This window comes from Meleagris gallopavo, chromosome 12 (genome assembly GCF_905368555.1).
Source record: "Meleagris gallopavo chromosome 12, MGAL_WU_HG_1.1, whole genome shotgun sequence".
In the NCBI taxonomy this organism is placed as follows: Eukaryota; Metazoa; Chordata; class Aves; order Galliformes; family Phasianidae; genus Meleagris; species Meleagris gallopavo.
In genome coordinates this window covers 3,744,411-3,758,933 of record NC_139415.1, presented here as the reverse complement: position 1 = coordinate 3,758,933, position 14,523 = coordinate 3,744,411, and the positions used below count along the sequence as shown (strand labels likewise).

General features: G+C 44.5%; 1 protein-coding gene across 7 annotated transcripts in view; it reads left to right on the top strand.

Moving 5' to 3' along the window:
* The first annotated feature begins 4,593 nt into the window (after positions 1 to 4,593).
* Positions 4,594 to 14,523, top strand: part of TLN2 (talin 2) — a 145,177-nt gene continuing 135,247 nt past the window's right edge. For 5 of the 7 annotated variants that reach the window (XM_085233627.1, XM_085233624.1, XM_085233625.1 and 2 more), the window contains exon 1: positions 4,883 to 5,025. The gene's annotated coding sequence lies outside the window, so the exon portion shown is untranslated. Of the gene's footprint in view, positions 4,733 to 4,882; positions 5,026 to 14,523 lie in introns of those variants that run through there. The other 2 variants (XM_085233622.1, XM_085233623.1) reach the window with 2 other exon arrangements.

Here is a 14,523-nt window from a genome sequence, read left to right as displayed (position 1 = left end):
CGTTTCATTGTTTTAAAGCATCAAAGAATTTTGCAGCTATAAATCATAACAAATAATCAGTAATCCCAAACAATGAAACCACATGAGAGAAACGAGGTGCAGATGTTGCCAGTCATTGAAGGAGATTGTAAAAGGGAAAGGAAACAGTTGTGTACGTTATAGCGCTTGTTATGCGAGTGATTCATTTGAAGAAAGAGTGCTAACAACATCTCTCATTTTAAGGTGAAGATTTTTCCAAAACACAGAATCACTACACTTGAAGAAATACAGCAAAAAACCCTCTCTATTAGAGCAGCAAGCCTAACACACTGTGACATCTGGAGAGCCGTGGAAGTAGCAATCAATTCCTTAAAATACATGGCATCACTCCAGTGCTTTACCAGCATCTGTAAAGTACAAGCAATTGAAAAAAACAAACACTAATTGCTGCATGGTATGAATTTCAGACAAAGTAAGAATTCAATATAATTCTATTTTGAAGAAGTACGAGACAGTACCTGATTTAGGTCTGTGGGGTACTCATGCTGCTTAGAAGACTAAATCCTATTTGGAAGCTCATACAGTATTTCCTGATGTACTTCTCACAGCAAATATTATGTTCAACCTTTGGCTATGGGAAACAAAAGCAAAGGGTTGAACTCTGGAAAAATAAGCACTTATGTAGCTGGTACCTTTAAAAACAAACACAAAGTGTGTATATTTATTCTCTAGGGTATCTGGAGCCCAAATATTGTTATTCACTGTTCACACTGAGAATTATCACTTAGATGCACATGAGTTTGCAGACAGCAATCACAGTGCGTGTTCTCCAACTCTTCCCACAACAGTTCTGAAAACCTGGAAGTGTTCAGCAGATCAGAATATAGTTCAGCCACAAACACTGATGCTAAAGTATATTTGTCAGAAGCCGTAGGGAGCTTACAAACAAAAGGCCCTCTGAGGGACAGCATTACAGTGCACACCACTGCTGTGGCATTTGTTTCTCTGATGATACAGATGCTGTGCATGAGGGCAGGCAGACTGCTGGGGCAACCATTTGTGACCCTTTCAGTCTGAGTACTATGCAAGATGCAACAGAGGGGACCAGCTTTGCTCTCAGTCTCCTGACCTCACACATAGCCAAATCTGTGTCCCATTAACTTCATTGGGACTGACATATTCTGTGGGAACCAGAGCTGAATAACAATCCTATTCTTCATGCTTTTTGAGCTTCTGAAGCTGCTCTTCCCCTTAGATTAGGTACCAAAATGTGTTCTTTATTTTCTGCAGTCTCCGTCTTCAGAATTCCTTACTAAGAATATTAACTCTGTAAATGCATTCTGTAATTCAGAAGTGGCTGAGATTTTTGTTTGTTTTGTGCTTTTTTTTTGTTGTTTTGTTTTCCCCTAGATATAAGGACAAGTGAAAAGTAAAAAACGTAAGAAGGGCCATCCCAGATTTTGAAAATGATACATGATGCAGCAGCAGTACAAACAGGAGTACAGAGAATTAACAGGCTTTTCAGGAATACCTAAGACTTTTGCTGTAGTAAAGATAGAATAAGACAACAGTTACAATAACTATGAAGTTATTGTTACAGTAACCGCACAGCCAGAACCATGATTTAATTCTTTACTAATGAAAAAGAAATACAGATAGAAGTTGACTAAATTAGCACTACAGACCTGGATGAAGTCCTCAAAGAAACCTTCTACCATAACTGGTAGAATATCGATATCAGCAGTACAAAGACATTAGCTAAAATCAGTAGGGCAGGAAATAACGCTACAACAGTCTCAAAAAACCTATGCACTTACAATAGCAGGGTCCCAAAAAGTGTTTTTTTAGTCTTCTTTCAAGCTACCTTTTTAATAGCTGTACAATTAATTACTACCAGAGATGTTATAATGAACACTTCACATACCTTTGAAGGAATTTACACAGTCACCTTCACGTGCTTTTAAGAGTTTTCTTCACAACAACACTTAAAAATAATCAGCAATACCTTCGTCTGCTGACACATACAAATGAGAGTATGGAAACCAAACTACTAAGGTACTACTTCTATTCATCTTTCACACTCCAGAGTACCACTACAGAGTTACCACTACAGAGTTCAGTGGCAAGCTCTTGAAAGAAATAAGTCATTTTACTGTTGGCTAGAAGTCAAATTCAAGCCAAAAACCAAACAATTAAACAATGTCAGTACAGCAACACACTCACCACAACAAGGCAGAAACAGAAAGTCCTGTAAGCTGGGTTCTACAGGCATTACACCCCTAATGGTGAGCTTATTTGGAGCCCTGGTGCCGTGTGGGTGGAGGCCTATGTGAGGCTGGTCAGAGCAACAATAGGCTGTCTGTGCAACAAGGGCTGTAATGTTACTGCTTACTGATGTTTAATAGTGACAGTGCTGCTTTTTGCCAACTCACCGACGAGTTGGACTCCATACAAATGCTGTTGTTTTTTAGCTATTCCTTGTTACTTCATCTTTCTAAGCCTCCTAATGCAGTTTTTGCTCTGGTCACATCTTAGTCCCAACATCTGCTAGCTGCTTGGTTGGTTAGTTCTGTTATTTATTTTTGCCCAGTCAGTTTATCCTGCAGGAATCATGCTTCCTGAGCCTTGTAAGTGATTTCCACGGAGGCACTTGAAGTGTCTTGCTAAGTGGCAGAACACTCATTTTTAAAATGGAAGATTATTTTATCACTGTCAGTTCTCTCAATCTGCCACACCACAGTGGAAATGCATATGCTCATTGACATAGTAATACACACACACACTAATCTACATGCTTGAGTATGATTTGTGCTGCATTTTAATGGATGTGTTCTGAGACAGAGATTTAAAATGTATCTGGGATGGCAGCTTAGGACATTGCTCACAGCATACAGCAGAGGAAGCCCTGCGTGCACACCTAAGCTATGCTGTGCCTGAAGCATCACTGAATTGCTGTCCTCCATGGGCTATTTGAAGTAGTAGAATCCTAAAATATTTTCAGTAGAAGGATGAATGCAGGGCTCTGAACAAGCAAGACAGACTTATAGATGGTTTATGTAGCCGTTTCATTCCACTGGGTTTGAGGGCTACTTAACGTCTGCCTCCCAGGCTGGATGTATGCCCCTGGCCTTGCCGTCCCACCTCACACTGCTGGAGAGCACTCCTGGCACCACCTGCCAGTCCCAGCCACATCCCAGGAGCACAGCAGGCTGCACTCTCGCTCTGACAAACTACACTTACTGCAAAGGCTCTGCAATTTTGCAGCTAGGGAAATGAAAGAGCAAAATATTGGAAAGGTGTTAGAATGTTTCCGTTTTAAAATGTCATCTGAGTATGAGTAAAACCAAAAAATGTTCTATTCTGGAAAGAAAAAGAAAAAAAAGAAGAAAAAAAAAAAAGAAAGTAACTTTTCCACCCTGTTACAAACTGAAAAAATTGCCAGTCATGTAACTATGGCCAGATTCAGCCTCAGAAATTATTGTGTCCTGCAGATACTCAGGTCTCATACTGCACAGCTGGCAGAAGGGCCTGACAGTTATAGCTTACACGTGCTTGTTGGTATATAAGGGGTGGTGCCAAGGGGATGAGTGCTTGGGGCTCAGTAACAGGGTAAGGGGCAGTGAGCACGAATTGGAACACAGGAAGTTCTATTTGAATGTGAGAAATGCTTTGCTTTTAGGGTTACAGAGCACTGGAACAGGCAGCCCAGAGAGGTGGTGGGGTCTGCTCTGAAGATACTCCAAGCCCACCTGGGTGCTTTCCTATGTAACATGCTGTAGGGAACCTGCTTTGGGGTGTGGTGTGCTCATGGCTGTGTGATTCTGTGCTCCGGGAGCCTGGTAGGAACTGGATAGAATCAAAAGGCCAAAAGATTTCCAGAAGAAATGTGCCCACATGCAAGTTTCAGTGAGCTGAAATGACGTGAGGCAGCCAGCAATCTGTCTGTGTGTTCTCTGGATTTGCTGCCACTCAAGTATGGCTGTTTCTCATGGCTGAAATAACAAATACTGTTTCCTGGAAGGGCCAGTTGATAGACCTCTGTTATTGTTACAATATCATTACTATATTGGTGTGTATTATGATGTTCTCATGAATTGTTACAGCACTGTGCAATGCAAACAGAACAAAACCACTCGGCTCGTGCCCCTGAGCAGCTCTTTCTTCTGAAGGCCCAACAGCCACTGGCTGGCTCTTTGCTTTGGTTGCAGAGACAGGTCTGACGCTGTGCTCCAGCTGCACCGCGTTCCGTTACTTGGGTGCGTGATTTTGAAGTACAGCTGCGCTGACAGAGCCCTCATCTGCATGCAGGTATTTCATATTTGCACACATTTGCAAAGCCATCCCGTTTCTCCTGTCAATACAGGTGTCTTGGCACGCCAACCACCGGCACAGCAGCAAAGGCACGCTGAGGGACCTCCGGGCTTCGCCAGCTCCCGCAGCAGCGCGGCTGGGATTGCCGGTGCCACGCGCCGGGGCGGTGCGGGCGGGAAGAGCGGCTGCACGGAGCCGCGGGCGGGAGGCGCCTCACGGCCCCTAAGGGGAGCGGCGGCGGCGTGCGGTTCTGCCGCCTCCCCGGGCCCGGTTCGGTCCTCACCGCTCGTTTTTGTTTTTTCTTTTTCCTCCCGGCCCTTCTCGTTCTCCTTCAGGAGCCGCCGCCCGCCCCACGTAACCGCGGATCCGGACGGGCGCGCGCGAGAGGCGCCGCCGCATCTCGTCGGCGAGGGCCGCGCTCAGCCCGCTGCCTCGCGCCCAGGTACGGGCTGGGCCCCGCGCGCTTCGGCGGAGGGAACGGCCGCGTTCCGCGGGGGCGAGAAGGCGAGCAGCCCGGGCTGCCCGCGCCGAGAGCCGGGCGGAGGGCGTCGGAGCGGTCCCGGAGTGATGACGCGCTTCCTGTCCTCCCGGCGGGGGTCTGCGCTGGAGTCCGCAGCGGCGGCGGCTGCGGAGCCGGCGGGAGCGGGGGGAAGGAGGGGAGGAAGGAAAGAAGGGAGGAAGGAGACGAGCGGCGGCGGGGCGAGGCGAGGCGATGCTGCAGTAACGCCCTTGTCGGTAGGAGTCCCGTCGGACCCCCGTCCTGACCGCTGCGCGGAGCGTCGGTCCGCGCTGCGCCGCGGAGAGCGGGGGGTAGGGAGGGGAGGCTCCGCGCCGTGCCGCCCCCAGCGTGCAGAGCTCGGCCGCTCCCGGATCGGCGCTGCGGTGCCGGTGGAGCCGCGCGAAACGCCGCCCGCACAACAAGTTGGAGCGCCGCGGCCGCCGGGAGAGCCGAGCCCCGGGAAGGAACGAGCGGCTCCGCCTCGCCTTCCCCTCGCCGGGAGCGGGACCGGGCGCCGGGGAAACCCTGGCTCTTTCGGGATCCTCCCCGCAGCGGGAGGCGCAGCCCCAGCCCCCCATAGCGGGCGGGCGCGCGGAGCCGTCCGCCTCCATGCGCCGCGATGGAGGAAAATCCTCGCGGCGCGGTGCGAAGCGGCGACCTCCCAAGGACGGCCGTACCTCGCTGTACGCGCCCGTGTCCGTCGCGGTACGGCCGCGCGAGTGTGCACGTGCCTCTTCCCGCAGGCCGGGGCGCGGAGGCGGGGCGGGGGCCGCTCCCGTGGGCAGAGAAGCAGGGGACGCGCTCGGCTGGGCTCGGCCCGGCTCGGGGTGCTGCCCGCCAGCGCTCTGCTCCTGCCCCGTCGGCCCGGCCTCGTGGCTGAGCTCCTGCGTGCTCGGAGGGTCGCTGCCCCCGCCTTGCTGCCCCCCTACATCCCCGTAGCCCTTCTATTCGCTTGGTTTGCTCCGCGTGGTTTGTTGTGTGTTAAAACCCTGCCGCTGCATAGTGTGTATCTGAGAAGATAATAGGAACGTTCATTCAAAACCTCCGACTTGTTTAAAAGCTTATGTTACAGACCCGTGTCTTAGAGCCAACTCTGAGCCTGTTAAGTTTCAAGCCGGCTCAAAGTTTGAAAGCATGGCGCGGTACTTCAGGGCATCGGGAGGTCTGTGTGGTTGAGACAGCCCATTAGCTATGGAAAATGTCCGTGTGATGAAATATAGCACAAGAGGTCTATCAGATTGCTCTTGCTTAAGTAAAATAACATTTATTTTCAGTTGTATGGCCATGTGTATGTTCTGAGTACAAGTAAAAGCTTCAGTGTTAGGCAGGAATACCTTACAAATGGCAGGATGTGGAAAGCTTTCGCGTTTGAGGTAATGGTCTGAGGCTCTGCAATCAGTGCAGCTGTTAGCTAGGTTAGCAGTGAATGAAGCTGTCCAAACTACTTCCCCTCTAGCCTTGAATGTATGAAATCTTTGAGGCAGTGCCTTGAGATTGAAGGTTACCACAGAGCTGGGAAAAGGCTTCTTTCCTTTGGGAAGTGCATTTCACGTGAACTTCACGACAGCTCCTTTAACTGCTGACTGCCGAAGTGCTGAATTTTTCTCCCAGCTTATCTGTTGGTGGCAAAATCACTGAGCCGAAGTAAGATAAGAGCACTTGTTTCTGGTTGTCAGTCGGAGTCTCTGGGTTTCTGTGACAAACTTGGTCATTATTTAAGTTCTGCATCTTTGTGTAAAACTTGATAAAGAATATGGCAATTTTTAATGGGATACCCATACGTTTTATCATCTAAATAGTGGCACTTTCCCTGGAATACTTCTGCATAACTGTCCTGTGTGTTCGGAGTGTAACATCTGTTGCGTGATATCACGTAATGGAATGTGGTACGGCTTAATTTAAGTTGATTTGAAATGTTGCCATTGGACTGTAGTAGTGCCTCAGAGGGTGAGAGGTTTTTTGGAGAACGCGATGGATACGTAGTTGGTTAGCAGTAGAAGATACTGGGAAAGACGAATTTGCGTTTGGACTGCAAAGAATTAAGTACTTTAACTCTGAGCTTGGTTTGCTATGCAGTTTTACTTAGACTTCTTTCATCATATGCCAACGTGTTTAATCACCAAATTCTGCTTAGATTAGAAAAGGCATTTGTAGTTAAAAATATAACTGAATAGTATAAAACAGCACTGCAGTCTATTTGATTCTTTTTTTATCTTTATTCTTGGAGAGAGAGAGAAGTGGGCTTGAGAGATCTGGCTGTGGCGTCCCGAGATCTGCGTAGTCTTCCTGATGGCTTAGTTTTTGCTGTGAAAACTTTTTCTTGTTTGATATGGTTTCTCCAAAAAGTCGACTCAGCATAGCAAGGATGATCTGAAGCATTAATGTTTGGACTGTGTTAATCTATATGCTTACCTATCCAATATATATCTATAAAATCTGAGCAAATGCAAGATCTGGGTAGCTTCCAAAAATGCTAGTTCTTAATTAGTCATCACAGCTCAGCAGTAGTACAGGCAGCCACCTCCATCCCTTACTGTGGCAGATACCTTCAGTGCCAGATAGCTGCTGTGATAGCAGTATTGTGTGTTTGTGATAAAATGCAGGCAGCACCATTTGCTGCAGCGTAGCATGGAAGCATAGAATATCCTGAGCTGGAAAGGACCCACACTGAAGCATCGTTCCAATCCGCTGTGTTAGCATTAAGGTACCAAAGCCACTGCTGGGAGCAGTTCTCAGCTCCTTGTCTTTCCCAGCCTTGGAGTTTTGTAATTGCCAGCTATGTAGATGTCCTGATGTGTTTAAATAAAGGCTGTTTCTTGTGAAGAAGTTCTTATCCAGATGCTGCATTTGCTCTGGAATATAATTAGCAAAGGGAGAGATGTGTGAGAGCCCTGTATTCAGCTTTCAAAAGTTCTTTTTTTTTTTTTTTTCCTCTGCTCATGAATCCTGTCAAGATTTGGCAAGTCTGTTTATACATGTTTCTGCAGACAATAGAGTGCTGATGCAAATTGAGAACAGCAAACAGAACAGTTGTGTGTTGTTGGAAATGGAGGGAGGCGGTCCCAGTGTGCAGTGTTTTGCATGTTAGGTTTTGTTTCTGAGTTACAGTATGTCAGTTGGAACAAATGTTACTGCTATATGGCTGGACATGGCTTCAGATAGTCCTGTCTGCTTGTATTTGAGGGGAATGCAGGGTTTTGCTTCTGGAATTTTCTTTTTGACCACACACAGTGATAAGAATGTGAAGTAAATTGAAGAACTCTAAGTGGCGGGGAAATGTAAATGAGAGAGAAGAGGGTTGGTTTTTTTTTTGTTTTTTTTTTTTGGGGACTCGCCCAGTTCCTGAATACAAAGCTATGCGAAGCATAATAGTCTCACCAATTGCAACTCTATGCATGAGGTTGTTATGGGTATGAACATCACGTTGCTTTTAAGCTTTTTTTATTGCTGCCGTTAAATAATGTACTCCTTTCTCAGGGAAAAAAAAAAAAAAAAAAAAAAGAATTGGGGAAAGAAAAAAAAAAAAAGGGAAAAAATCTGGGTGTGTTGAAAGGAGCCCAAGCCACTGGCAGCTCACGACCTGCAAGGCCCAGACCAGCCCACGTGTGCTGCAGTCCTGGGTCTGATCAAGAGTTAGAGAATTGTGTCCTTCCATCGCCGAGTGTAATAAGCAGATGCCTTTTGAGTGAGGCTTGGGAATGAGGTTGTGGCCATGAGCCTGTGGTTACGTTTGGTGCCAAACTTGTCACTGCGAACACTGAACGTTCTAGATTGCTGTCCCTGCTAATGCTGCTGAAAACCCATTTCATGGCTGTGTCAGAGCCTTTTCCCCGGCTGTGCTGTGTGCACACATGCTTATCTTGGAATTGAGTTTGAATTAGCTTGCATACTTGAAGCAATTGTGATAACATTTTGATGTTTTCCACTTCCAGCTGCAAGCTGGGATTCCATCCCCAGAGATCCACCCCCTCGATTCTCAAAGCTCCAGTGCTTCTTTTTTTGTTTGTTTTTAGCCAGAAAACACCCTGACTGACTACAGGCTGAGGGTGATCATACAATATGGTGCCTTAAAATATCTGTACAGTACTATGATGTTGGCTTCTTACTTGGAGTCCCTTTTCTTGGCAGCAACCAGTCGAATTTCTGCCAGGGTGGGTCAGCCTGGCACTTGGAACTGCCTCGCTGGCATTCTCAGTGGGTAGCTCAGCTTTCTGTGTTTGGGCAGCAGGAAGCAATGGGAGTTGAAGGGAATGGTAAATGGACCATGTGTCTTTCTATTTGGCAGCTTTTGCAAGATTGAGATTTTATTTCCATAGAGAAGTGACATTTAGCACAGGAAGAAGCCAGGAGGGTCCCACTCTTCTAAACACAGCAAATAACAGGTGAGATGATAAAGAATCAATGGTATTACATGGGCCATTTAGTTTTTCAAGGTGAATAACAATTTACATTTTTAACAGCTGAGAGAGGGGTGTTTGTTACTGTGGGGTATTCCTGCTGAGAGATGTGAGAGCCTATTACATAATAGGGTTGTCCTCAGGGTAGGAGGGCCTTCTGTGTTGCACAGTGCTTCCCTCAGTGTGTGTTTGTATGTCGGCAGATTTCTTACCTTTGCTGGGAGCTGGTAAGATGGTGAATTTCCCTTTGTTTCAGGTGGAATCTAGCTGTTCGCAGAGATGGAAAAGCTGTGTTGTTTTTCTGGAGGGTTTGAATGTAGATGAAATACATAAGCATGAAACAGTTTGAAGACTTACTGGTGCTAAAAATCAGGCTCAAATATGTACCGGTGTGTACATTAGTTGTCCTTAGGGGCACTGGTGGCAGGTACCTTTGTCCAATTAAAATAAGCCAAATACTGCCTAAGGGGAAACAGCGAGGTGGTAATTGGCAGAGGGAAAGAGGAGAATGAATTGGTGGCCCGGATGAAGAAAAGACCTACAGTAATCTAATGGGAAGAGTGGCAGTAGGAATGTGATCGTGGTACGGAATGGAAACAATAAGTAAAGGTAAAAACACTGAAGTAATAGGAAATAATGTAAATTCATGAACAAGGTTGTAAATGAATTTATAAATAAATGAGATCAGGAATCAGAACTTGGATGCTGCAGTTCCCTGTAGCCTGCAAGTTCTGCCATGCCTTGTGATTTTCCTATTTTTGACTACAAAATTATCTTGTATTAATTAAATTCACAGTATAAAGACTCATCTCCCATTAGCAGGAGGTATCTGAGCTATCTGAGGAAGGGATCAAGTGGTCACTGCTGCTGCACAGCAGGAATGCGGGGGCAGAGCAGAAGGAACCAGTGGCAAACCTCCTAAGTTAGGATATCACTGAAGGCAGTGTTACAGGGAGGGAGAGAGAAATGCCCAGCTTCGTTCTGAAAAGGCAAAGGCTGTGGAAAATGAGATCACTTTGTTTTGGTGTTTATAGTACAACTGGGAAGTGCTGTGTGTGTTTGCTGAGGATGTACAGACCCTAAAGGAGAACCCGAGGTTGTCTATGTACCCACCCTCTGGAAAATTGTAGATTTTAAAAAGCAGCAAGTAAAGTTTTTTTATTGTTTGCAGTTGGAAGTAATTGTCCAAGTCAGTGTGAGTGGAAGTGAATTATGTGTTGAGGGAGATCCTAACCAGATCTAAAAGCAGCTGAAAGGGACCAAAGAAGTATAACTGAAGAGAAGACTGAAACCTGTGAAGAAAGTGGTTAACTAAATTTTGCATGTGATATTGGACAGGCCAGACTACAAATTAAGTACTGCAAACCCAGGTATTAAGAGGAGAGGAGGAGAACTGCAGAGTCTAATGGGCCTTATCTGAGGCCATTGTATGAAGAGGATATGGTCGTGTATGGGATCGGTTCAGATGGATTAACACACGCTGTGCTGGTGAGTGATGTTTTGTTCTTCCAGAGACCTGTTTACCATTCTTGGTTGTCTGTTATCTTGTCTTCCTTGGCTCTATTAGGCATTTACTTCTATCACTGCTGACAGCATGGTAATGACATGCCATAGCCCATCTGTGTGGATCTGATTTCTGGGTTTCACTGTCTTGCAGCTAGGTAAGGTCTCTTGCTTGTTCTTAATTTCTTCAATTTAGGCCGTAATTTTGGGGGCCTCCTCTTGCTCTGCATGCTCTACACCTGAAGAATGAAGCCCTGTTTTTATTTTTGTCTTACTTCTTGTGTGAACTAGATCTGTGTGTTATGTAACTGGTTTCCTCACCTGGGAACTGGAGAGCTACTGGTGAGGCCACGAGTGGTGGTGTTTGTATTCAACTGCAGGTGATCAAAGCGGGGCAAGGGTTTGAAGTCTGTTTGCTCAGGTGTTGGATTGATGCATTCATGATTCAGTGTCCTTGCACAACTGTATGTTAGAAAAAAGTTGTCGGTTTTGCCATGATTGTACCAGTTAACGTATGTGGATTTTGAAGGAAAACTGAAATCTTGCCTAGTCTCTGTGCATGAAATGCATAATAGCAGTTCTTGGGGCCAGAGCGGAGCTGGGTTGGGCGAGATCACAGCTACAGAGAGCCCTAAACCACCGGTGCATTTCCCTGGTTAGCATTCCTTGTCTTTGCTAACCTCACATTCCTGTATTTAAAAGCTAGCGTTTGGTAATGTGACCTCTGTGTGTTGTGACAACATTCTAAGTTTAATGAGCACCCCTTTGTGAAGTGTGGCCTCTGATCATGCCAGGTAAACTTGTAGAAATAAGCATTCTTAAGTGATTGTAGTCTTTTGTTTGTTTGTTTTCTTTTGTTTGGGACTTCTAAGAAGACACAGCGATTCTTATTCAGTTTGTTTAGCAGCCACTACCGTGTAGTTTTCATCCTGAAGCTACAGAACTTCCCTTAAAGATAAATTTCAAGTACCTGCTAAACATCTGCTATCAGGCTCCAATACTGTCTTGGTACCCACCCAAAAAGTGTATCTCCATGTACAGCTCGGCTCTCTGTAGCTGCCATGTGGGTTGTCAGGAGTGAAATGCAGCTTCGGCCCCTGAAGAGGATGCAGAAACAAGGTGGGATTGTAGATAACAGACCTTTAGTACAAAGGGAAGGCTAAACAGGTGGTTTCTTTTTCAGTTGTTTACAAGGAACTTCCTAAAACCAAAGGCAAAATGTAGAATGAGCACAGAAATTACATGGATAAAAGGAAAAATGAGAAGTAGGTTTTTTACCTGTAGTCACAGCTTTGTAAAGACTGAAGATTTACAGTAGAGCGATACAGACTGATCTTTTCTTGACTAAACTCTTGATTAAAATTTTTTGCTCAAGGAGTACCTCATTATTTAAAACAAAATAGTGTTGCTACCTGTGAAGTAGTCTTTGTACCAGCATGGCAAGGTACAGTGAGCACCCATCTCTACGTAGAAGCAGATCTTGAGAAGCTCTGACTCTATGGTACCAACATTTATTTCTGTGTGGTTTACAGTTAGGTGTTTTGTTTTTTTTCTTTTAGAGTGAAATTCCTTTGTAGGAAGTGTCTCCAATTTAGCTTATCTTGCTTTTATTTGTGACACTTATCTTTAGGCTTATTCTATGAGACCTAACTCCTTTTGGGACAGGAATGAATAGTAGCAAGCAGCAATGGGTGCTGCTTTACATGGCAGATGCTGGGGACAAGCTGAGCAACTGAGGCTTTATCTTCTGTGCCTCTGGCAATGAGTGGAGGCCTTGTGTGGGGAATTTGCTGCTGGAAATTTTAGAGATTCATTTTCAAGGTATCTCCAAGTGACTTAGAATTGTAGATGTACGTGTGCACACATAGAGCAGCTGCTGAAGTTTTTGCAAAGTTCTGTATCTTAGCACAGTAACTTTCTATAAAGTTTATGAAAACTTTAAAAAACGAGTTGGATAGCAAGGCTGTGGTATTGATTTGAATGCTCCAATGTGGCCATTACAAGTCAGTGGCAAGAGGGCTATTATTTGTGCATGAGCTGCTGAAGCGTTTGCAAGTGAGTTGTGTTCTGGCACTGTTTTTCTTTTTTTTTTTTTTTGCAGTAAGCCTTTATACAGAATTATCCAATCCTGTATCAGTGAATTATTGGCATCAGTTGTTTCTGCATTCTCATTCTCTCTCTGTGGGAAAAGTAAGGTTGGTAGTTTAAGGCCAAGTTATCCCCACGTGGCACTGCGTTCTCTTCTTATAGCCTGTAGCCAATCTGTGGGCTCTGGGACTCTTTTGGGGATCAAAGCTGGGGTAGCCATATGGGCAGCTCATTAGGGGTCCTTAGCACAGTTAAAGTTGAGACAGTTTTTTTCCTTGCATTGGATATGTAGTGTTGGCTGAGTGATGACTGTTCTTCCCTTCTCAGGAGCATCGTAGATATTTGTTTGTTCTGTCAGAAGTGAAGGCAGAGACTTTGGTGGTTGAGGGAGAAGTAATTATGTAATTATGCCATAGCAAATTAGTTCCTAAGACCAAATATCAGGTATGGATCTGAAATACTGACTCTGAAGGCAGATATTGACCTGTACCTTGAGTTTGAAGCTTAATTAAACTTGTATCTCCCTAACCCCTTATATATTCACTGAACATAATGACAAGTCTCAATTGCTGTGTTCTGATGACACGAGAAGCCTAGAGAACAGATTTTGCACATCAGCATTAATTTTAAAACTCTTCTTAATCTGCAGAAGTATGCCTTTTCTCAGGAAACCTATTGTTTATCACATCATTGCATAAAAAAACCAGCAGTTTCTGGATGTGCCCCATCAAGATTTACTGATGGTAGGTGTTACTTTAAGCTTATTCAACAAATGGCAAGCCTGATCTTAGTGTAGTAGGGATTCTGTTTCCTTACAGATGGCACTTAGAATCCAGCGCTGTTCAGGGCATCACTGAATAGCAAATAATAAAATCATAATTCAAATGTAGCAACATATTTTTATGAATTTACTGTTTAGCAAGCTAAACGAACAGCATAGGTGAACATGACTATTGTATTAAACACTGGTGTTATATGTTAAGTATGTGAAGTGTTTCCTATTATAGGCTTGGGTTTGGAACGTACTGGGGTAATAACCTGAAAACTATTATTTCTAAAATGTATTTTACTGAAATGCTTTATGATGACAAATTTGGTTATTTTTCATAAGGGAAGTGCAGCTTTTGACCTTCATAAGTGAGTTACTATTGCTAACAGTGAGTATTAGGAATCCAGCTTGATCATACTGAGGTGAGTTACACACCTAGCAATATTTTGTCTTGATAGCCAGCAGTTCAGGAAAGGTCAGAAGTGTATTCAGGCCATTTTACCTGGGGATACATCTTTTTTTAATATATATTAATAGGGATAAAACTGATCTCATCTTGCAGTGACATGTAACTACAAGTTTCTTCCAGCTTCCTGAGCATTAATGTCACTTTGACTCAATGACCTACAGTGAGGCTTTTAGTTTCTGGCTTGCTCTCCACTTGTGCCTTGTTTAGGATTTTGTATGTTGCTAATTCAGTTTAAACTTAGTTAAGAAGAACGTTAAGTGTGTGCTTCTGAGTTTCTTGCTTCTCTTTAGTGGTAAAAAGGAGGAAAATACAAGATTTTGTTGATTGATTGTCAGTTATTCTTTGTTACTACGTAGCACAACATTCAAAAATAAATGTCTTGGATTTTGATGTTTAACTTTTTGTCTGTAAATACCTGCATCTGTTATTTGTGGAGTTCATGTATTTAGTGTAAATGTGTACGTATGTTTTCCTCTTTTTTTTTTTTTTCTTTTTCTCTGCCTTCCCA